Source organism: Antechinus flavipes, chromosome 3 (assembly GCF_016432865.1).
Source record: "Antechinus flavipes isolate AdamAnt ecotype Samford, QLD, Australia chromosome 3, AdamAnt_v2, whole genome shotgun sequence".
NCBI classification, from domain to species: domain Eukaryota; kingdom Metazoa; phylum Chordata; class Mammalia; order Dasyuromorphia; family Dasyuridae; genus Antechinus; species Antechinus flavipes.
The window spans coordinates 379,834,631-379,857,953 of NC_067400.1; the positions used below are offsets into that span (position 1 = coordinate 379,834,631).

At 49.7% G+C, this 23,323-nt stretch overlaps 1 protein-coding gene and 1 long non-coding RNA gene across 4 annotated transcripts in view; one reads left to right on the top strand and one right to left on the bottom strand.

The window, feature by feature from the left end:
* Positions 1 to 23,323, top strand: part of LOC127554392 (uncharacterized) — an 804,883-nt gene that overhangs the window by 491,958 nt on the left and 289,602 nt on the right. The window lies entirely within an intron of this gene.
* LOC127554400 (uncharacterized) overlaps positions 3,679 to 23,323 on the bottom strand; it is a 37,373-nt gene continuing 17,728 nt past the window's right edge. Inside the window, exons 4-10 of one of the 2 annotated variants that reach the window (XR_007951973.1) lie at positions 22,019 to 22,055; positions 19,671 to 19,713; positions 15,874 to 15,910; positions 14,699 to 14,741; positions 8,687 to 8,723; positions 4,899 to 4,935; positions 3,679 to 3,767 (exon numbers count right to left, since the gene is read on the bottom strand). This is a non-coding gene — a long non-coding RNA (uncharacterized LOC127554400). Of the gene's footprint in view, positions 3,768 to 4,898; positions 4,936 to 8,686; positions 8,724 to 13,038; positions 14,742 to 15,873; positions 15,911 to 19,670; positions 19,714 to 22,018; positions 22,056 to 23,323 lie in introns of those variants that run through there. The other variant, XR_007951972.1, reaches the window with a different exon arrangement.

A 23,323-nucleotide genomic window follows, 5' to 3' on the forward strand; every position in this document is an offset into this window, starting at 1 on the left:
TTTGTGGTACGTCTTGATCGCGGTACCAGAAAATTCCAAGGGAGACTGCCAAAATCCCGAGGGAAATATCTGTGACTGAAACCAGCAAATCCATGAAACCGGCAATATTCCACTGTTCTTTCACTTCCCTATTTCCAAATGTCTGTAGCGTGAGTTCTCCCACGCGTTTTGGGGGTATTCTTGTTTCTTGGAAGTGTACGCCAATAGGACTGGAAATCAATGCCTCAGTCCCACTGAGACAATGCTGGAGTTTCCGCACCCATGAAGCCAGGTCGAGGTCACAAGATGAAAGGAGATCCAAGTGTTTCTCTCCAGTGAATGGGCTGCTTCTCTCCAATAACTCGAATTCCCTCGGGATTTCATCGTCAACCAACAAGGGGTCAATGCATGTTCAAAGCACTCCATTGCTCAAGCCTCTTTTCTGGAAACCCTTGAATCTCGTCGATCATCCCTGAGGAATACCTCTCTACGGCCAGGCGGTCTACGACCAAGCATTCCACATGGAGTCGACATCCAATCGCCATTCCTGACACCACACTGACCATTTGGTTTCCTGGACAATGAGAGCTCTGGCCTGGAGGGAACCTGAGAAAAATTCTCTTTCTCTACCTTGTTGGACATGCCTGGCACTCGGGAGCATGGGAAGGAGCGTATTGGCCCCTAAATCCTTAGCTTGTCTGATAAGGAATGGAAGAAGAAACAGCTGCCAAAGTCAGATTCGCAGACTTACTCGGTTCCAAATGGCGCATACGATGCCTGATGAAGAGCAAAAATTGACGTCCAATAGTTTCCCTGTAAACGTTCTCCTCATCCACAATGCCCATCCTCGCCAAATCTCCTTGCTCTCCATCCAGAAGGCACACACCTCAGCTTCTTGGTCCTTCCTCATTTCTCACTAGGTGGAGGCAATACTTGAACAAGGACGGGCCAGCTCATGAAGAGGGCCTCTCTAGGTCCAAGGCGCCGATTGGATGTGGGTTACAGCGTTCCAAGAGCCCCGCAGGTAGGAAGAGATACCGGGGCTCCACTCTCCTTGCATCTTCTGAGGATTTCCTAAAGCCTACCATCATTCCCTGCTCCATCACACACGGGGACTCATCTGCCACGCCCAAGGGCAGGACACGCAAAGGGATGCTTTATTTAGACAGGTTGCAAATCGCTTCCTTCAGATGGGTGAGCTTTTCTTTTCTGTCCTTACGCAATCACCGCATGGTGATGGAAACAGTCTGCACATGTCCCAAAGCATACTTTCTCAGGTTTGGGGCTTCCCCACGTACAGCGGGTGAACCACAGTTCATCATTCCTCCCTGCCTTTTTTTCTCATGGCTACAGCAGAGGGAACTGCCCGACGAGAACAGGGAAGTCCCACTATCCCCACTTGCTGCTCAACTTCCCTTTCTTCTCACCTCACAATCATTTTCTCCCATTCTATCCCCATTTGCAGACCAAAGGGTCCGAAATCCCTTCATCGAACCAGGAGGGAAGACCAAGCTCATTCCTCGGCTAGAATGGATGCACTTGGCATTGTCGGAAACAATCTGTCTTTGGAGCTGACCCATCATTTAGGGATTCACTCTTTCCTTCTTTCCTCTTTATCAATTCGCCTGGGAACTGGCTAAGAGAACTTGGAACCAATTCTTCCCTGACTTCTGAGCATGCACATAGCGCCCCTAGGAGTTTGCAATTTCACGCCTTCATATTTATTTCCTCTATGCCAAGAACCCAATCCCATGGCTTTCAAGGATCCCTTAGGGATTTTCCGGACAGTGTTGCCTCTTATATCTGAATATCATGACTGCCCTTTCTCATCTGGCACTGCCTCTAACTCCTGGCTCAATTGCCTCGGGCAACATGGGATCTAACTCGACTCTGAAAACACAATGCTTTCCCCTGCCTTTGTGCCAAGCACTGCCCTGCTCCTGGAGAGCCTCTTTCATGACACCTGCTCCTCCAGGTCATGCTCTTGTTTCTCTGGGACACCTGCTGCTGTGCAGTTGGTTCCCTTTCCTTTCCATCCATTTCTCCTGCTCCTACTTTCAGGCCTTCCAATCGACAGAGGAATCCTGCCCAAATCCACCCAGTTTCTGGTTTGCTGATACCAGCCCAGCGCTCCCTGTGCTCTCAGCTACTGTTTCCCCCTACCTCAGCGCCACTGCCTCGCTTCCCGGAAAAAGATTCTAGACAAGACTGACATGGAGCAGAGGCGCCCTGGCTCTTCCAATGCTCCCAACAGGTCTCGCCTAGCAAAGCAGAGTCATTTGCGTGGCTCTGCCCTCTCTGAATGGGGCACAGAGGCCATTTCCCGCCTTCAAAATGGTATTCAAAGTCCACCCTTCAATTCTGCCAATTGGCAATTGGTAGAAACCCAGCCGTCCGCCCCTTAAGCGAACACCCCTACCACATGCCCCACACACACTTTTCAAGGTGCAACTGGGCAGACGATCCACCCGCAGACCTCCAGACAGCCTATGCGATCGCGGACCTCAAGAGATCCATGCTAGCTAGAGGCTGGCTCAGAAATTTCTGCATAGACAAGGGCCAGTAGACTCACCTGTTCTGGATGAGGCGGACAACGTCGACGCTCTCTCCTATATCTAAAACAAAAAGAAAAAGAAAAAAAAAAATAAGCAGTAGCCATGGGATGGCTAATGTGCCTGGAAAGGTGGGAAAACTCTCAGCAAGAAACCTCTAGGCTTCCACCATTACACTGAAAACCTAACCTGTCCCACCTCTTTTCCAAACAAAGAATTGGGTTTGGTGTGTTCTCCAAGCCCATGCCCTACCAGCTAAGGAATCGGGAGAGTCTAACGGAAACTTCCTTCTATGCCCCATCCTCTCCCAAGTGGGGATGGTGACATCGGGAATCTGGCTACATTGGAAGAACACCCTGCTGTTTTATCATCATTTCGCTCCCCGAGGGGTTTGTGTAGATGGGTAATTCGCTATTGCCAAGGTGGTTTTTGATCCCTGCTAGATGTACGCTAACCACCTGGGAATAGCCCCCCTCCCCGCTCCCCCGTCCCCCAAGAGAAATGGCTCACATTATTTCTTTGGATGGCTAAGAGCTGTTGAAAAATATCTGGCTCCTCATGAAACTGGCAATGAACTCTGCAAAATCCACATGGAATTGCCACCAATTCTCTGCACAGCAGTAATTGGAGAGACCCTTTCCCCCTTCTTAGGGATTCTCCACTTCTCTTTCTAAGTGTTCACTTCAAAGGTCTCTCTGCTTCTAGAATCCTTTGTTGGACTCCAGAAGAAGAGACTGCATCGATTTGGCTTGTGGATGGCAGGACAAATTCTCTCCACAAAAGACTTCAGAGTTGGCCTAGGTCAGTCATCTGCCAGGGCCGACTGTCATTGGGATTCCCAGAAATGTGGCAGACTCGCTCTGGCTCTATCGACCCCTGGCCCCTAGTGGCCTCCCCTAGCAATAAAATGGTTCCGGTTTCCCTGCCCCCTCAGGAATCGGTGCAGAATCCATTTCATACCTTCCCATGTAGCCACCACAACCTCGATTGTTCCCATTCAGACTTGGGAGCAGTCAGCCCAGGGAGCCAACAGCCAAAGTAAGCCCCCCAGAACCTCCTCCCTATGCACCCGAGGACACCCTCCCCCTGGAGCCCTCCAGACAGCAAAGGAGGCGCGTGGGATCGCAGTGAGCTCCATCCCAGCTAGAGGCTGGCTCAGAAATTTCTGCATAGACAAGGGCCAGTAGACTCACCTGTTCTGGATGAGGCGGACAACGTCGACGCTCTCTCCTATATCTAAAACAAAAAGAAAAAGAAAAAAAAAAATAAGCAGTAGCCATGGGATGGCTAATGTGCCTGGAAAGGTGGGAAAACTCTCAGCAAGAAACCTCTAGGCTTCCACCATTACACTGAAAACCTAACCTGTCCCACCTCTTTTCCAAACAAAGAATTGGGTTTGGTGTGTTCTCCAAGCCCATGCCCTACCAGCTAAGGAATCGGGAGAGTCTAACGGAAACTTCCTTCTATGCCCCATCCTCTCCCAAGTGGGGATGGTGACATCGGGAATCTGGCTACATTGGAAGAACACCCTGCTGTTTTATCATCATTTCGCTCCCCGAGGGGTTTGTGTAGATGGGTAATTCGCTATTGCCAAGGTGGTTTTTGATCCCTGCTAGATGTACGCTAACCACCTGGGAATAGCCCCCCTCCCCGCTCCCCCGTCCCCCAAGAGAAATGGCTCACATTATTTCTTTGGATGGCTAAGAGCTGTTGAAAAATATCTGGCTCCTCATGAAACTGGCAATGAACTCTGCAAAATCCACATGGAATTGCCACCAATTCTCTGCACAGCAGTAATTGGAGAGACCCTTTCCCCCTTCTTAGGGATTCTCCACTTCTCTTTCTAAGTGTTCACTTCAAAGGTCTCTCTGCTTCTAGAATCCTTTGTTGGACTCCAGAAGAAGAGACTGCATCGATTTGGCTTGTGGATGGCAGGACAAATTCTCTCCACAAAAGACTTCAGAGTTGGCCTAGGTCAGTCATCTGCCAGGGCCGACTGTCATTGGGATTCCCAGAAATGTGGCAGACTCGCTCTGGCTCTATCGACCCCTGGCCCCTAGTGGCCTCCCCTAGCAATAAAATGGTTCCGGTTTCCCTGCCCCCTCAGGAATCGGTGCAGAATCCATTTCATACCTTCCCATGTAGCCACCACAACCTCGATTGTTCCCATTCAGACTTGGGAGCAGTCAGCCCAGGGAGCCAACAGCCAAAGTAAGCCCCCCAGAACCTCCTCCCTATGCACCCGAGGACACCCTCCCCCTGGAGCCCTCCAGACAGCAAAGGAGGCGCGTGGGATCGCAGTGAGCTCCATCCCAGCTAGAAGGGGGCTCAGGAATGACCCACTTTACAAAGGGGCAGTCAACTCACCAAAGCTGGACGAGGCGGGCTCTGCCTACGCACTCTCCTAGAGATACAGAGAAAAACACCAATCAGGACAAGGGCAATATGACGACTCAGGAAAGGCGAGAAACGACTCTGGAAGAGACCCAGACACTTAGGCACGTTGACAGAAAATCGGACCTGTCCCCCCTTTGCCTATACCAAGAATGGGAGTCTATGTGGATCGGAAAACCCCCGGACTCCTTGCTAACAACCATCACCGGCCACAAGAAATTTCTTCCTATGCCCCACCACCTCCCATTTGGGAGAGGGTCTTTGGCAAATGGGCTCCACCTGAAGGACACCATGGCACGCTGGACCCATTGCTCACACAGAGGATCGGGCATTTCCAGCGAATGAGAAATCATCTCATCTCAGGATTCCATCGGAGGCCTCAAATCTGCCAACTTTCCCTTTATGAATTCCCCGCCAGACAGAAATGGGTACGGGCCATCTGACAATGGTAACCAGCGCTGGACCAATGTGTACCTCCAAATGACATTGGCAATCAGCTTTGGAAAAATCCACATTTGGGGGGGAGCCATTCATTCTCTGCCAAGTACTCATTAGATAGCAAGTTTGGAAGAGTAGTAATGATCCTCCTTTGATGATTCCAAGTGTTTTGCTCAACGTTCTCTCCTGCTCCCTGTCTTCTGGCTTTAGGAAAAAGACACGAATAGACGGTGGTCCAGTTCGTTTCCCTGGGCGATGGAGAGTTTGTTCAGATCCCTCATCAGAAATAGGAAGGGTGACTTGACTTCCAAGGGGAACAAAGTTCTTCCTCTTCCGGCTCTTACTTCTCCATCCTCTGAACCTGCCATTCTAAAGAGGGAGGATTTTGTCCGTTCTTAATAAGAGAGAAGGCTTTCTCCCATGCTCTCTGCCTATACGGCGCGGAGAAGAAACAAAAGGCAGCACACATGAAGGGCTTCCTGGTGGAAATCCCAATCATTCTTCTCTAAGGTTCGACCTCCTTTGCATAGGGTCTTCTTGGCTGGGCCTTTACGGAAAGGGTGGCCTAGATCCATCCAGAGAGTGTACATTGATTGACTCGATATTTTGAGATAGATCCATATGGATGTAGAAAATAAATCAATAAAATAGGTAGCTATTCCATTAGTCTTTTGTATCGGTTATGCATATATTCATAACTAACCTAAGAAATTATTTTCAACTGTCTCTATTCATTGGCAAAGGCAAAAATGTCATCTAAGAATGGTTGCAGGGACCAGTGTTTGTGGTACGTCTTGATCGCGGTACCAGAAAATTCCAAGGGAGACTGCCAAAATCCCGAGGGAAATATCTGTGACTGAAACCAGCAAATCCATGAAACCGGCAATATTCCACTGTTCTTTCACTTCCCTATTTCCAAATGTCTGTAGCGTGAGTTCTCCCACGCGTTTTGGGGGTATTCTTGTTTCTTGGAAGTGTACGCCAATAGGACTGGAAATCAATGCCTCAGTCCCACTGAGACAATGCTGGAGTTTCCGCACCCATGAAGCCAGGTCGAGGTCACAAGATGAAAGGAGATCCAAGTGTTTCTCTCCAGTGAATGGGCTGCTTCTCTCCAATAACTCGAATTCCCTCGGGATTTCATCGTCAACCAACAAGGGGTCAATGCATGTTCAAAGCACTCCATTGCTCAAGCCTCTTTTCTGGAAACCCTTGAATCTCGTCGATCATCCCTGAGGAATACCTCTCTACGGCCAGGCGGTCTACGACCAAGCATTCCACATGGAGTCGACATCCCATCGCCATTCCTGACACCACACTGACCATTTGGTTTCCTGGACAATGAGAGCTCTGGCCTGGAGGGAACCTGAGAAAAATTCTCTTTCTCTACCTTGTTGGACATGCCTGGCACTCGGGAGCATGGGAAGGAGCGTATTGGCCCCTAAATCCTTAGCTTGTCTGATAAGGAATGGAAGAAGAAACAGCTGCCAAAGTCAGATTCGCAGACTTACTCGGTTCCAAATGGCGCATACGATGCCTGATGAAGAGCAAAAATTGACGTCCAATAGTTTCCCTGTAAACGTTCTCCTCATCCACAATGCCCATCCTCGCCAAATCTCCTTGCTCTCCATCCAGAAGGCACACACCTCAGCTTCTTGGTCCTTCCTCATTTCTCACTAGGTGGAGGCAATACTTGAACAAGGACGGGCCAGCTCATGAAGAGGGCCTCTCTAGGTCCAAGGCGCCGATTGGATGTGGGTTACAGCGTTCCAAGAGCCCCGCAGGTAGGAAGAGATACCGGGGCTCCACTCTCCTTGCATCTTCTGAGGATTTCCTAAAGCCTACCATCATTCCCTGCTCCATCACACACGGGGACTCATCTGCCACGCCCAAGGGCAGGACACGCAAAGGGATGCTTTATTTAGACAGGTTGCAAATCGCTTCCTTCAGATGGGTGAGCTTTTCTTTTCTGTCCTTACGCAATCACCGCATGGTGATGGAAACAGTCTGCACATGTCCCAAAGCATACTTTCTCAGGTTTGGGGCTTCCCCACGTACAGCGGGTGAACCACAGTTCATCATTCCTCCCTGCCTTTTTTTCTCATGGCTACAGCAGAGGGAACTGCCCGACGAGAACAGGGAAGTCCCACTATCCCCACTTGCTGCTCAACTTCCCTTTCTTCTCACCTCACAATCATTTTCTCCCATTCTATCCCCATTTGCAGACCAAAGGGTCCGAAATCCCTTCATCGAACCAGGAGGGAAGACCAAGCTCATTCCTCGGCTAGAATGGATGCACTTGGCATTGTCGGAAACAATCTGTCTTTGGAGCTGACCCATCATTTAGGGATTCACTCTTTCCTTCTTTCCTCTTTATCAATTCGCCTGGGAACTGGCTAAGAGAACTTGGAACCAATTCTTCCCTGACTTCTGAGCATGCACATAGCGCCCCTAGGAGTTTGCAATTTCACGCCTTCATATTTATTTCCTCTATGCCAAGAACCCAATCCCATGGCTTTCAAGGATCCCTTAGGGATTTTCCGGACAGTGTTGCCTCTTATATCTGAATATCATGACTGCCCTTTCTCATCTGGCACTGCCTCTAACTCCTGGCTCAATTGCCTCGGGCAACATGGGATCTAACTCGACTCTGAAAACACAATGCTTTCCCCTGCCTTTGTGCCAAGCACTGCCCTGCTCCTGGAGAGCCTCTTTCATGACACCTGCTCCTCCAGGTCATGCTCTTGTTTCTCTGGGACACCTGCTGCTGTGCAGTTGGTTCCCTTTCCTTTCCATCCATTTCTCCTGCTCCTACTTTCAGGCCTTCCAATCGACAGAGGAATCCTGCCCAAATCCACCCAGTTTCTGGTTTGCTGATACCAGCCCAGCGCTCCCTGTGCTCTCAGCTACTGTTTCCCCCTACCTCAGCGCCACTGCCTCGCTTCCCGGAAAAAGATTCTAGACAAGACTGACATGGAGCAGAGGCGCCCTGGCTCTATCGACCCCTGGCCCCTAGTGGCCTCCCCTAGCAATAAAATGGTTCCGGTTTCCCTGCCCCCTCAGGAATCGGTGCAGAATCCATTTCATACCTTCCCATGTAGCCACCACAACCTCGATTGTTCCCATTCAGACTTGGGAGCAGTCAGCCCAGGGAGCCAACAGCCAAAGTAAGCCCCCCAGAACCTCCTCCCTATGCACCCGAGGACACCCTCCCCCTGGAGCCCTCCAGACAGCAAAGGAGGCGCGTGGGATCGCAGTGAGCTCCATCCCAGCTAGAAGGGGGCTCAGGAATGACCCACTTTACAAAGGGGCAGTCAACTCACCAAAGCTGGACGAGGCGGGCTCTGCCTACGCACTCTCCTAGAGATACAGAGAAAAACACCAATCAGGACAAGGGCAATATGACGACTCAGGAAAGGCGAGAAACGACTCTGGAAGAGACCCAGACACTTAGGCACGTTGACAGAAAATCGGACCTGTCCCCCCTTTGCCTATACCAAGAATGGGAGTCTATGTGGATCGGAAAACCCCCGGACTCCTTGCTAACAACCATCACCGGCCACAAGAAATTTCTTCCTATGCCCCACCACCTCCCATTTGGGAGAGGGTCTTTGGCAAATGGGCTCCACCTGAAGGACACCATGGCACGCTGGACCCATTGCTCACACAGAGGATCGGGCATTTCCAGCGAATGAGAAATCATCTCATCTCAGGATTCCATCGGAGGCCTCAAATCTGCCAACTTTCCCTTTATGAATTCCCCGCCAGACAGAAATGGGTACGGGCCATCTGACAATGGTAACCAGCGCTGGACCAATGTGTACCTCCAAATGACATTGGCAATCAGCTTTGGAAAAATCCACATTTGGGGGGGAGCCATTCATTCTCTGCCAAGTACTCATTAGATAGCAAGTTTGGAAGAGTAGTAATGATCCTCCTTTGATGATTCCAAGTGTTTTGCTCAACGTTCTCTCCTGCTCCCTGTCTTCTGGCTTTAGGAAAAAGACACGAATAGACGGTGGTCCAGTTCGTTTCCCTGGGCGATGGAGAGTTTGTTCAGATCCCTCATCAGAAATAGGAAGGGTGACTTGACTTCCAAGGGGAACAAAGTTCTTCCTCTTCCGGCTCTTACTTCTCCATCCTCTGAACCTGCCATTCTAAAGAGGGAGGATTTTGTCCGTTCTTAATAAGAGAGAAGGCTTTCTCCCATGCTCTCTGCCTATACGGCGCGGAGAAGAAACAAAAGGCAGCACACATGAAGGGCTTCCTGGTGGAAATCCCAATCATTCTTCTCTAAGGTTCGACCTCCTTTGCATAGGGTCTTCTTGGCTGGGCCTTTACGGAAAGGGTGGCCTAGATCCATCCAGAGAGTGTACATTGATTGACTCGATATTTTGAGATAGATCCATATGGATGTAGAAAATAAATCAATAAAATAGGTAGCTATTCCATTAGTCTTTTGTATCGGTTATGCATATATTCATAACTAACCTAAGAAATTATTTTCAACTGTCTCTATTCATTGGCAAAGGCAAAAATGTCATCTAAGAATGGTTGCAGGGACCAGTGTTTGTGGTACGTCTTGATCGCGGTACCAGAAAATTCCAAGGGAGACTGCCAAAATCCCGAGGGAAATATCTGTGACTGAAACCAGCAAATCCATGAAACCGGCAATATTCCACTGTTCTTTCACTTCCCTATTTCCAAATGTCTGTAGCGTGAGTTCTCCCACGCGTTTTGGGGGTATTCTTGTTTCTTGGAAGTGTACGCCAATAGGACTGGAAATCAATGCCTCAGTCCCACTGAGACAATGCTGGAGTTTCCGCACCCATGAAGCCAGGTCGAGGTCACAAGATGAAAGGAGATCCAAGTGTTTCTCTCCAGTGAATGGGCTGCTTCTCTCCAATAACTCGAATTCCCTCGGGATTTCATCGTCAACCAACAAGGGGTCAATGCATGTTCAAAGCACTCCATTGCTCAAGCCTCTTTTCTGGAAACCCTTGAATCTCGTCGATCATCCCTGAGGAATACCTCTCTACGGCCAGGCGGTCTACGACCAAGCATTCCACATGGAGTCGACATCCCATCGCCATTCCTGACACCACACTGACCATTTGGTTTCCTGGACAATGAGAGCTCTGGCCTGGAGGGAACCTGAGAAAAATTCTCTTTCTCTACCTTGTTGGACATGCCTGGCACTCGGGAGCATGGGAAGGAGCGTATTGGCCCCTAAATCCTTAGCTTGTCTGATAAGGAATGGAAGAAGAAACAGCTGCCAAAGTCAGATTCGCAGACTTACTCGGTTCCAAATGGCGCATACGATGCCTGATGAAGAGCAAAAATTGACGTCCAATAGTTTCCCTGTAAACGTTCTCCTCATCCACAATGCCCATCCTCGCCAAATCTCCTTGCTCTCCATCCAGAAGGCACACACCTCAGCTTCTTGGTCCTTCCTCATTTCTCACTAGGTGGAGGCAATACTTGAACAAGGACGGGCCAGCTCATGAAGAGGGCCTCTCTAGGTCCAAGGCGCCGATTGGATGTGGGTTACAGCGTTCCAAGAGCCCCGCAGGTAGGAAGAGATACCGGGGCTCCACTCTCCTTGCATCTTCTGAGGATTTCCTAAAGCCTACCATCATTCCCTGCTCCATCACACACGGGGACTCATCTGCCACGCCCAAGGGCAGGACACGCAAAGGGATGCTTTATTTAGACAGGTTGCAAATCGCTTCCTTCAGATGGGTGAGCTTTTCTTTTCTGTCCTTACGCAATCACCGCATGGTGATGGAAACAGTCTGCACATGTCCCAAAGCATACTTTCTCAGGTTTGGGGCTTCCCCACGTACAGCGGGTGAACCACAGTTCATCATTCCTCCCTGCCTTTTTTTCTCATGGCTACAGCAGAGGGAACTGCCCGACGAGAACAGGGAAGTCCCACTATCCCCACTTGCTGCTCAACTTCCCTTTCTGAATTCCCCGCCAGACAGAAATGGGTACGGGCCATCTGACAATGGTAACCAGCGCTGGACCAATGTGTACCTCCAAATGACATTGGCAATCAGCTTTGGAAAAATCCACATTTGGGGGGGAGCCATTCATTCTCTGCCAAGTACTCATTAGATAGCAAGTTTGGAAGAGTAGTAATGATCCTCCTTTGATGATTCCAAGTGTTTTGCTCAACGTTCTCTCCTGCTCCCTGTCTTCTGGCTTTAGGAAAAAGACACGAATAGACGGTGGTCCAGTTCGTTTCCCTGGGCGATGGAGAGTTTGTTCAGATCCCTCATCAGAAATAGGAAGGGTGACTTGACTTCCAAGGGGAACAAAGTTCTTCCTCTTCCGGCTCTTACTTCTCCATCCTCTGAACCTGCCATTCTAAAGAGGGAGGATTTTGTCCGTTCTTAATAAGAGAGAAGGCTTTCTCCCATGCTCTCTGCCTATACGGCTCGGAGAAGAAACAAAAGGCAGCACACATGAAGGGCTTCCTGGTGGAAATCCCAATCATTCTTCTCTAAGGTTCGACCTCCTTTGCATAGGGTCTTCTTGGCTGGGCCTTTACGGAAAGGGTGGCCTAGATCCATCCAGAGAGTGTACATTGATTGACTCGATATTTTGAGATAGATCCATATGGATGTAGAAAATAAATCAATAAAATAGGTAGCTATTCCATTAGTCTTTTGTATCGGTTATGCATATATTCATAACTAACCTAAGAAATTATTTTCAACTGTCTCTATTCATTGGCAAAGGCAAAAATGTCATCTAAGAATGGTTGCAGGGACCAGTGTTTGTGGTACGTCTTGATCGCGGTACCAGAAAATTCCAAGGGAGACTGCCAAAATCCCGAGGGAAATATCTGTGACTGAAACCAGCAAATCCATGAAACCGGCAATATTCCACTGTTCTTTCACTTCCCTATTTCCAAATGTCTGTAGCGTGAGTTCTCCCACGCGTTTTGGGGGTATTCTTGTTTCTTGGAAGTGTACGCCAATAGGACTGGAAATCAATGCCTCAGTCCCACTGAGACAATGCTGGAGTTTCCGCACCCATGAAGCCAGGTCGAGGTCACAAGATGAAAGGAGATCCAAGTGTTTCTCTCCAGTGAATGGGCTGCTTCTCTCCAATAACTCGAATTCCCTCGGGATTTCATCGTCAACCAACAAGGGGTCAATGCATGTTCAAAGCACTCCATTGCTCAAGCCTCTTTTCTGGAAACCCTTGAATCTCGTCGATCTCCCCTGAGGAATACCTCTCTACGGCCAGGCGGTCTACGACCAAGCATTCCACATGGAGTCGACATCCCATCGCCATTCCTGACACCACACTGACCATTTGGTTTCCTGGACAATGAGAGCTCTGGCCTGGAGGGAACCTGAGAAAAATTCTCTTTCTCTACCTTGTTGGACATGCCTGGCACTCGGGAGCATGGGAAGGAGCGTATTGGCCCCTAAATCCTTAGCTTGTCTGATAAGGAATGGAAGAAGAAACAGCTGCCAAAGTCAGATTCGCAGACTTACTCGGTTCCAAATGGCGCATACGATGCCTGATGAAGAGCAAAAATTGACGTCCAATAGTTTCCCTGTAAACGTTCTCCTCATCCACAATGCCCATCCTCGCCAAATCTCCTTGCTCTCCATCCAGAAGGCACACACCTCAGCTTCTTGGTCCTTCCTCATTTCTCACTAGGTGGAGGCAATACTTGAACAAGGACGGGCCAGCTCATGAAGAGGGCCTCTCTAGGTCCAAGGCGCCGATTGGATGTGGGTTACAGCGTTCCAAGAGCCCCGCAGGTAGGAAGAGATACCGGGGCTCCACTCTCCTTGCATCTTCTGAGGATTTCCTAAAGCCTACCATCATTCCCTGCTCCATCACACACGGGGACTCATCTGCCACGCCCAAGGGCAGGACACGCAAAGGGATGCTTTATTTAGACAGGTTGCAAATCGCTTCCTTCAGATGGGTGAGCTTTTCTTTTCTGTCCTTACGCAATCACCGCATGGTGATGGAAACAGTCTGCACATGTCCCAAAGCATACTTTCTCAGGTTTGGGGCTTCCCCACGTACAGCGGGTGAACCACAGTTCATCATTCCTCCCTGCCTTTTTTTCTCATGGCTACAGCAGAGGGAACTGCCCGACGAGAACAGGGAAGTCCCACTATCCCCACTTGCTGCTCAACTTCCCTTTCTTCTCACCTCACAATCATTTTCTCCCATTCTATCCCCATTTGCAGACCAAAGGGTCCGAAATCCCTTCATCGAACCAGGAGGGAAGACCAAGCTCATTCCTCGGCTAGAATGGATGCACTTGGCATTGTCGGAAACAATCTGTCTTTGGAGCTGACCCATCATTTAGGGATTCACTCTTTCCTTCTTTCCTCTTTATCAATTCGCCTGGGAACTGGCTAAGAGAACTTGGAACCAATTCTTCCCTGACTTCTGAGCATGCACATAGCGCCCCTAGGAGTTTGCAATTTCACGCCTTCATATTTATTTCCTCTATGCCAAGAACCCAATCCCATGGCTTTCAAGGATCCCTTAGGGATTTTCCGGACAGTGTTGCCTCTTATATCTGAATATCATGACTGCCCTTTCTCATCTGGCACTGCCTCTAACTCCTGGCTCAATTGCCTCGGGCAACATGGGATCTAACTCGACTCTGAAAACACAATGCTTTCCCCTGCCTTTGTGCCAAGCACTGCCCTGCTCCTGGAGAGCCTCTTTCATGACACCTGCTCCTCCAGGTCATGCTCTTGTTTCTCTGGGACACCTGCTGCTGTGCAGTTGGTTCCCTTTCCTTTCCATCCATTTCTCCTGCTCCTACTTTCAGGCCTTCCAATCGACAGAGGAATCCTGCCCAAATCCACCCAGTTTCTGGTTTGCTGATACCAGCCCAGCGCTCCCTGTGCTCTCAGCTACTGTTTCCCCCTACCTCAGCGCCACTGCCTCGCTTCCCGGAAAAAGATTCTAGACAAGACTGACATGGAGCAGAGGCGCCCTGGCTCTTCCAATGCTCCCAACAGGTCTCGCCTAGCAAAGCAGAGTCATTTGCGTGGCTCTGCCCTCTCTGAATGGGGCACAGAGGCCATTTCCCGCCTTCAAAATGGTATTCAAAGTCCACCCTTCAATTCTGCCAATTGGCAATTGGTAGAAACCCAGCCGTCCGCCCCTTAAGCGAACACCCCTACCACATGCCCCACACACACTTTTCAAGGTGCAACTGGGCAGACGATCCACCCGCAGACCTCCAGACAGCCTATGCGATCGCGGACCTCAAGAGATCCATGCTAGCTAGAGGCTGGCTCAGAAATTTCTGCATAGACAAGGGCCAGTAGACTCACCTGTTCTGGATGAGGCGGACAACGTCGACGCTCTCTCCTATATCTAAAACAAAAAGAAAAAGAAAAAAAAAAAATAAGCAGTAGCCATGGGATGGCTAATGTGCCTGGAAAGGTGGGAAAACTCTCAGCAAGAAACCTCTAGGCTTCCACCATTACACTGAAAACCTAACCTGTCCCACCTCTTTTCCAAACAAAGAATTGGGTTTGGTGTGTTCTCCAAGCCCATGCCCTACCAGCTAAGGAATCGGGAGAGTCTAACGGAAACTTCCTTCTATGCCCCATCCTCTCCCAAGTGGGGATGGTGACATCGGGAATCTGGCTACATTGGAAGAACACCCTGCTGTTTTATCATCATTTCGCTCCCCGAGGGGTTTGTGTAGATGGGTAATTCGCTATTGCCAAGGTGGTTTTTGATCCCTGCTAGATGTACGCTAACCACCTGGGAATAGCCCCCCTCCCCGCTCCCCCGTCCCCCAAGAGAAATGGCTCACATTATTTCTTTGGATGGCTAAGAGCTGTTGAAAAATATCTGGCTCCTCATGAAACTGGCAATGAACTCTGCAAAATCCACATGGAATTGCCACCAATTCTCTGCACAGCAGTAATTGGAGAGACCCTTTCCCCCTTCTTAGGGATTCTCCACTTCTCTTTCTAAGTGTTCACTTCAAAGGTCTCTCTGCTTCTAGAATCCTTTGTTGGACTCCAGAAGAAGAGACTGCATCGATTTGGCTTGTGGATGGCAGGACAAATTCTCTCCACAAAAGACTTCAGAGTTGGCCTAGGTCAGTCATCTGCCAGGGCCGACTGTCATTGGGATTCCCAGAAATGTGGCAGACTCGCTCTGGCTCTATCGACCCCTGGCCCCTAGTGGCCTCCCCTAGCAATAAAATGGTTCCGGTTTCCCTGCCCCCTCAGGAATCGGTGCAGAATCCATTTCATACCTTCCCATGTAGCCACCACAACCTCGATTGTTCCCATTCAGACTTGGGAGCAGTCAGCCCAGGGAGCCAACAGCCAAAGTAAGCCCCCCAGAACCTCCTCCCTATGCACCCGAGGACACCCTCCCCCTGGAGCCCTCCAGACAGCAAAGGAGGCGCGTGGGATCGCAGTGAGCTCCATCCCAGCTAGAAGGGGGCTCAGGAATGACCCACTTTACAAAGGGGCAGTCAACTCACCAAAGCTGGACGAGGCGGGCTCTGCCTACGCACTCTCCTAGAGATACAGAGAAAAACACCAATCAGGACAAGGGCAATATGACGACTCAGGAAAGGCGAGAAACGACTCTGGAAGAGACCCAGACACTTAGGCACGTTGACAGAAAATCGGACCTGTCCCTCCTTTGCCTATACCAAGAATGGGAGTCTATGTGGATCGGAAAACCCCCGGACTCCTTGCTAACAACCATCACCGGCCACAAGAAATTTCTTCCTATGCCCCACCACCTCCCATTTGGGAGAGGGTCTTTGGCAAATGGGCTCCACCTGAAGGACACCATGGCACGCTGGACCCATTGCTCACACAGAGGATCGGGCATTTCCAGCGAATGAGAAATCATCTCATCTCAGGATTCCATCGGAGGCCTCAAATCTGCCAACTTTCCCTTTATGAATTCCCCGCCAGACAGAAATGGGTACGGGCCATCTGACAATGGTAACCAGCGCTGGACCAATGTGTACCTCCAAATGACATTGGCAATCAGCTTTGGAAAAATCCACATTTGGGGGGGAGCCATTCATTCTCTGCCAAGTACTCATTAGATAGCAAGTTTGGAAGAGTAGTAATGATCCTCCTTTGATGATTCCAAGTGTTTTGCTCAACGTTCTCTCCTGCTCCCTGTCTTCTGGCTTTAGGAAAAAGACACGAATAGACGGTGGTCCAGTTCGTTTCCCTGGGCGATGGAGAGTTTGTTCAGATCCCTCATCAGAAATAGGAAGGGTGACTTGACTTCCAAGGGGAACAAAGTTCTTCCTCTTCCGGCTCTTACTTCTCCATCCTCTGAACCTGCCATTCTAAAGAGGGAGGATTTTGTCCGTTCTTAATAAGAGAGAAGGCTTTCTCCCATGCTCTCTGCCTATACGGCTCGGAGAAGAAACAAAAGGCAGCACACATGAAGGGCTTCCTGGTGGAAATCCCAATCATTCTTCTCTAAGGTTCGACCTCCTTTGCATAGGGTCTTCTTGGCTGGGCCTTTACGGAAAGGGTGGCCTAGATCCATCCAGAGAGTGTACATTGATTGACTCGATATTTTGAGATAGATCCATATGGATGTAGAAAATAAATCAATAAAATAGGTAGCTATTCCATTAGTCTTTTGTATCGGTTATGCATATATTCATAACTAACCTAAGAAATTATTTTCAACTGTCTCTATTCATTGGCAAAGGCAAAAATGTCATCTAAGAATGGTTGCAGGGACCAGTGTTTGTGGTACGTCTTGATCGCGGTACCAGAAAATTCCAAGGGAGACTGCCAAAATCCCGAGGGAAATATCTGTGACTGAAACCAGCAAATCCATGAAACCGGCAATATTCCACTGTTCTTTCACTTCCCTATTTCCAAATGTCTGTAGCGTGAGTTCTCCCACGCGTTTTGGGGGTATTCTTGTTTCTTGGAAGTGTACGCCAATAGGACTGGAAATCAATGCCTCAGTCCCACTGAGACAATGCTGGAGTTTCCGCACCCATGAAGCCAGGTCGAGGTCACAAGATGAAAGGAGATCCAAGTGTTTCTCTCCAGTGAATGGGCTGCTTCTCTCCAATAACTCGAATTCCCTCGGGATTTCATCGTCAACCAACAAGGGGTCAATGCATGTTCAAAGCACTCCATTGCTCAAGCCTCTTTTCTGGAAACCCTTGAATCTCGTCGATCATCCCTGAGGAATACCTCTCTACGGCCAGGCGGTCTACGACCAAGCATTCCACATGGAGTCGACATCCCATCGCCATTCCTGACACCACACTGACCATTTGGTTTCCTGGACAATGAGAGCTCTGGCCTGGAGGGAACCTGAGAAAAATTCTCTTTCTCTACCTTGTTGGACATGCCTGGCACTCGGGAGCATGGGAAGGAGCGTATTGGCCCCTAAATCCTTAGCTTGTCTGATAAGGAATGGAAGAAGAAACAGCTGCCAAAGTCAGATTCGCAGACTTACTCGGTTCCAAATGGCGCATACGATGCCTGATGAAGAGCAAAAATTGACGTCCAATAGTTTCCCTGTAAACGTTCTCCTCATCCACAATGCCCATCCTCGCCAAATCTCCTTGCTCTCCATCCAGAAGGCACACACCTCAGCTTCTTGGTCCTTCCTCATTTCTCACTAGGTGGAGGCAATACTTGAACAAGGACGGGCCAGCTCATGAAGAGGGCCTCTCTAGGTCCAAGGCGCCGATTGGATGTGGGTTACAGCGTTCCAAGAGCCCCGCAGGTAGGAAGAGATACCGGGGCTCCACTCTCCTTGCATCTTCTGAGGATTTCCTAAAGCCTACCATCATTCCCTGCTCCATCACACACGGGGACTCATCTGCCACGCCCAAGGGCAGGACACGCAAAGGGATGCTTTATTTAGACAGGTTGCAAATCGCTTCCTTCAGATGGGTGAGCTTTTCTTTTCTGTCCTTACGCGATCACCGCATGGTGATGGAAACAGTCTGCACATGTCCCAAAGCATACTTTCTCAGGTTTGGGGCTTCCCCACGTACAGCGGGTGAACCACAGTTCATCATTCCTCCCTGCCTTTTTTTCTCATGGCTACAGCAGAGGGAACTGCCCGACGAGAACAGGGAAGTCCCACTATCCCCACTTGCTGCTCAACTTCCCTTTCTTCTCACCTCACAATCATTTTCTCCCATTCTATCCCCATTTGCAGACCAAAGGGTCCGAAATCCCTTCATCGAACCAGGAGGGAAGACCAAGCTCATTCCTCGGCTAGAATGGATGCACTTGGCATTGTCGGAAACAATCTGTCTTTGGAGCTGACCCATCATTTAGGGATTCACTCTTTCCTTCTTTCCTCTTTATCAATTCGCCTGGGAACTGGCTAAGAGAACTTGGAACCAATTCTTCCCTGACTTCTGAGCATGCACATAGCGCCCCTAGGAGTTTGCAATTTCACGCCTTCATATTTATTTCCTCTATGCCAAGAACCCAATCCCATGGCTTTCAAGGATCCCTTAGGGATTTTCCGGACAGTGTTGCCTCTTATATCTGAATATCATGACTGCCCTTTCTCATCTGGCACTGCCTCTAACTCCTGGCTCAATTGCCTCGGGCAACATGGGATCTAACTCGACTCTGAAAACACAATGCTTTCCCCTGCCTTTGTGCCAAGCACTGCCCTGCTCCTGGAGAGCCTCTTTCATGACACCTGCTCCTCCAGGTCATGCTCTTGTTTCTCTGGGACACCTGCTGCTGTGCAGTTGGTTCCCTTTCCTTTCCATCCATTTCTCCTGCTCCTACTTTCAGGCCTTCCAATCGACAGAGGAATCCTGCCCAAATCCACCCAGTTTCTGGTTTGCTGATACCAGCCCAGCGCTCCCTGTGCTCTCAGCTACTGTTTCCCCCTACCTCAGCGCCACTGCCTCGCTTCCCGGAAAAAGATTCTAGACAAGACTGACATGGAGCAGAGGCGCCCTGGCTCTTCCAATGCTCCCAACAGGTCTCGCCTAGCAAAGCAGAGTCATTTGCGTGGCTCTGCCCTCTCTGAATGGGGCACAGAGGCCATTTCCCGCCTTCAAAATGGTATTCAAAGTCCACCCTTCAATTCTGCCAATTGGCAATTGGTAGAAACCCAGCCGTCCGCCCCTTAAGCGAACACCCCTACCACATGCCCCACACACACTTTTCAAGGTGCAACTGGGCAGACGATCCACCCGCAGACCTCCAGACAGCCTATGCGATCGCGGACCTCAAGAGATCCATGCTAGCTAGAGGCTGGCTCAGAAATTTCTGCATAGACAAGGGCCAGTAGACTCACCTGTTCTGGATGAGGCGGACAACGTCGACGCTCTCTCCTATATCTAAAACAAAAAGAAAAAGAAAAAAAAAAATAAGCAGTAGCCATGGGATGGCTAATGTGCCTGGAAAGGTGGGAAAACTCTCAGCAAGAAACCTCTAGGCTTCCACCATTACACTGAAAACCTAACCTGTCCCACCTCTTTTCCAAACAAAGAATTGGGTTTGGTGTGTTCTCCAAGCCCATGCCCTACCAGCTAAGGAATCGGGAGAGTCTAACGGAAACTTCCTTCTATGCCCCATCCTCTCCCAAGTGGGGATGGTGACATCGGGAATCTGGCTACATTGGAAGAACACCCTGCTGTTTTATCATCATTTCGCTCCCCGAGGGGTTTGTGTAGATGGGTAATTCGCTATTGCCAAGGTGGTTTTTGATCCCTGCTAGATGTACGCTAACCACCTGGGAATAGCCCCCCTCCCCGCTCCCCCGTCCCCCAAGAGAAATGGCTCACATTATTTCTTTGGATGGCTAAGAGCTGTTGAAAAATATCTGGCTCCTCATGAAACTGGCAATGAACTCTGCAAAATCCACATGGAATTGCCACCAATTCTCTGCACAGCAGTAATTGGAGAGACCCTTTCCCCCTTCTTAGGGATTCTCCACTTCTCTTTCTAAGTGTTCACTTCAAAGGTCTCTCTGCTTCTAGAATCCTTTGTTGGACTCCAGAAGAAGAGACTGCATCGATTTGGCTTGTGGATGGCAGGACAAATTCTCTCCACAAAAGACTTCAGAGTTGGCCTAGGTCAGTCATCTGCCAGGGCCGACTGTCATTGGGATTCCCAGAAATGTGGCAGACTCGCTCTGGCTCTATCGACCCCTGGCCCCTAGTGGCCTCCCCTAGCAATAAAATGGTTCCGGTTTCCCTGCCCCCTCAGGAATCGGTGCAGAATCCATTTCATACCTTCCCATGTAGCCACCACAACCTCGATTGTTCCCATTCAGACTTGGGAGCAGTCAGCCCAGGGAGCCAACAGCCAAAGTAAGCCCCCCAGAACCTCCTCCCTATGCACCCGAGGACACCCTCCCCCTGGAGCCCTCCAGACAGCAAAGGAGGCGCGTGGGATCGCAGTGAGCTCCATCCCAGCTAGAGGCTGGCTCAGAAATTTCTGCATAGACAAGGGCCAGTAGACTCACCTGTTCTGGATGAGGCGGACAACGTCGACGCTCTCTCCTATATCTAAAACAAAAAGAAAAAGAAAAAAAAAAAATAAGCAGTAGCCATGGGATGGCTAATGTGCCTGGAAAGGTGGGAAAACTCTCAGCAAGAAACCTCTAGGCTTCCACCATTACACTGAAAACCTAACCTGTCCCACCTCTTTTCCAAACAAAGAATTGGGTTTGGTGTGTTCTCCAAGCCCATGCCCTACCAGCTAAGGAATCGGGAGAGTCTAACGGAAACTTCCTTCTATGCCCCATCCTCTCCCAAGTGGGGATGGTGACATCGGGAATCTGGCTACATTGGAAGAACACCCTGCTGTTTTATCATCATTTCGCTCCCCGAGGGGTTTGTGTAGATGGGTAATTCGCTATTGCCAAGGTGGTTTTTGATCCCTGCTAGATGTACGCTAACCACCTGGGAATAGCCCCCCTCCCCGCTCCCCCGTCCCCCAAGAGAAATGGCTCACATTATTTCTTTGGATGGCTAAGAGCTGTTGAAAAATATCTGGCTCCTCATGAAACTGGCAATGAACTCTGCAAAATCCACATGGAATTGCCACCAATTCTCTGCACAGCAGTAATTGGAGAGACCCTTTCCCCCTTCTTAGGGATTCTCCACTTCTCTTTCTAAGTGTTCACTTCAAAGGTCTCTCTGCTTCTAGAATCCTTTGTTGGACTCCAGAAGAAGAGACTGCATCGATTTGGCTTGTGGATGGCAGGACAAATTCTCTCCACAAAAGACTTCAGAGTTGGCCTAGGTCAGTCATCTGCCAGGGCCGACTGTCATTGGGATTCCCAGAAATGTGGCAGACTCGCTCTGGCTCTATCGACCCCTGGCCCCTAGTGGCCTCCCCTAGCAATAAAATGGTTCCGGTTTCCCTGCCCCCTCAGGAATCGGTGCAGAATCCATTTCATACCTTCCCATGTAGCCACCACAACCTCGATTGTTCCCATTCAGACTTGGGAGCAGTCAGCCCAGGGAGCCAACAGCCAAAGTAAGCCCCCCAGAACCTCCTCCCTATGCACCCGAGGACACCCTCCCCCTGGAGCCCTCCAGACAGCAAAGGAGGCGCGTGGGATCGCAGTGAGCTCCATCCCAGCTAGAAGGGGGCTCAGGAATGACCCACTTTACAAAGGGGCAGTCAACTCACCAAAGCTGGACGAGGCGGGCTCTGCCTACGCACTCTCCTAGAGATACAGAGAAAAACACCAATCAGGACAAGGGCAATATGACGACTCAGGAAAGGCGAGAAACGACTCTGGAAGAGACCCAGACACTTAGGCACGTTGACAGAAAATCGGACCTGTCCCCCCTTTGCCTATACCAAGAATGGGAGTCTATGTGGATCGGAAAACCCCCGGACTCCTTGCTAACAACCATCACCGGCCACAAGAAATTTCTTCCTATGCCCCACCACCTCCCATTTGGGAGAGGGTCTTTGGCAAATGGGCTCCACCTGAAGGACACCATGGCACGCTGGACCCATTGCTCACACAGAGGATCGGGCATTTCCAGCGAATGAGAAATCATCTCATCTCAGGATTCCATCGGAGGCCTCAAATCTGCCAACTTTCCCTTTATGAATTCCCCGCCAGACAGAAATGGGTACGGGCCATCTGACAATGGTAACCAGCGCTGGACCAATGTGTACCTCCAAATGACATTGGCAATCAGCTTTGGAAAAATCCACATTTGGGGGGGAGCCATTCATTCTCTGCCAAGTACTCATTAGATAGCAAGTTTGGAAGAGTAGTAATGATCCTCCTTTGATGATTCCAAGTGTTTTGCTCAACGTTCTCTCCTGCTCCCTGTCTTCTGGCTTTAGGAAAAAGACACGAATAGACGGTGGTCCAGTTCGTTTCCCTGGGCGATGGAGAGTTTGTTCAGATCCCTCATCAGAAATAGGAAGGGTGACTTGACTTCCAAGGGGAACAAAGTTCTTCCTCTTCCGGCTCTTACTTCTCCATCCTCTGAACCTGCCATTCTAAAGAGGGAGGATTTTGTCCGTTCTTAATAAGAGAGAAGGCTTTCTCCCATGCTCTCTGCCTATACGGCGCGGAGAAGAAACAAAAGGCAGCACACATGAAGGGCTTCCTGGTGGAAATCCCAATCATTCTTCTCTAAGGTTCGACCTCCTTTGCATAGGGTCTTCTTGGCTGGGCCTTTACGGAAAGGGTGGCCTAGATCCATCCAGAGAGTGTACATTGATTGACTCGATATTTTGAGATAGATCCATATGGATGTAGAAAATAAATCAATAAAATAGGTAGCTATTCCATTAGTCTTTTGTATCGGTTATGCATATATTCATAACTAACCTAAGAAATTATTTTCAACTGTCTCTATTCATTGGCAAAGGCAAAAATGTCATCTAAGAATGGTTGCAGGGACCAGTGTTTGTGGTACGTCTTGATCGCGGTACCAGAAAATTCCAAGGGAGACTGCCAAAATCCCG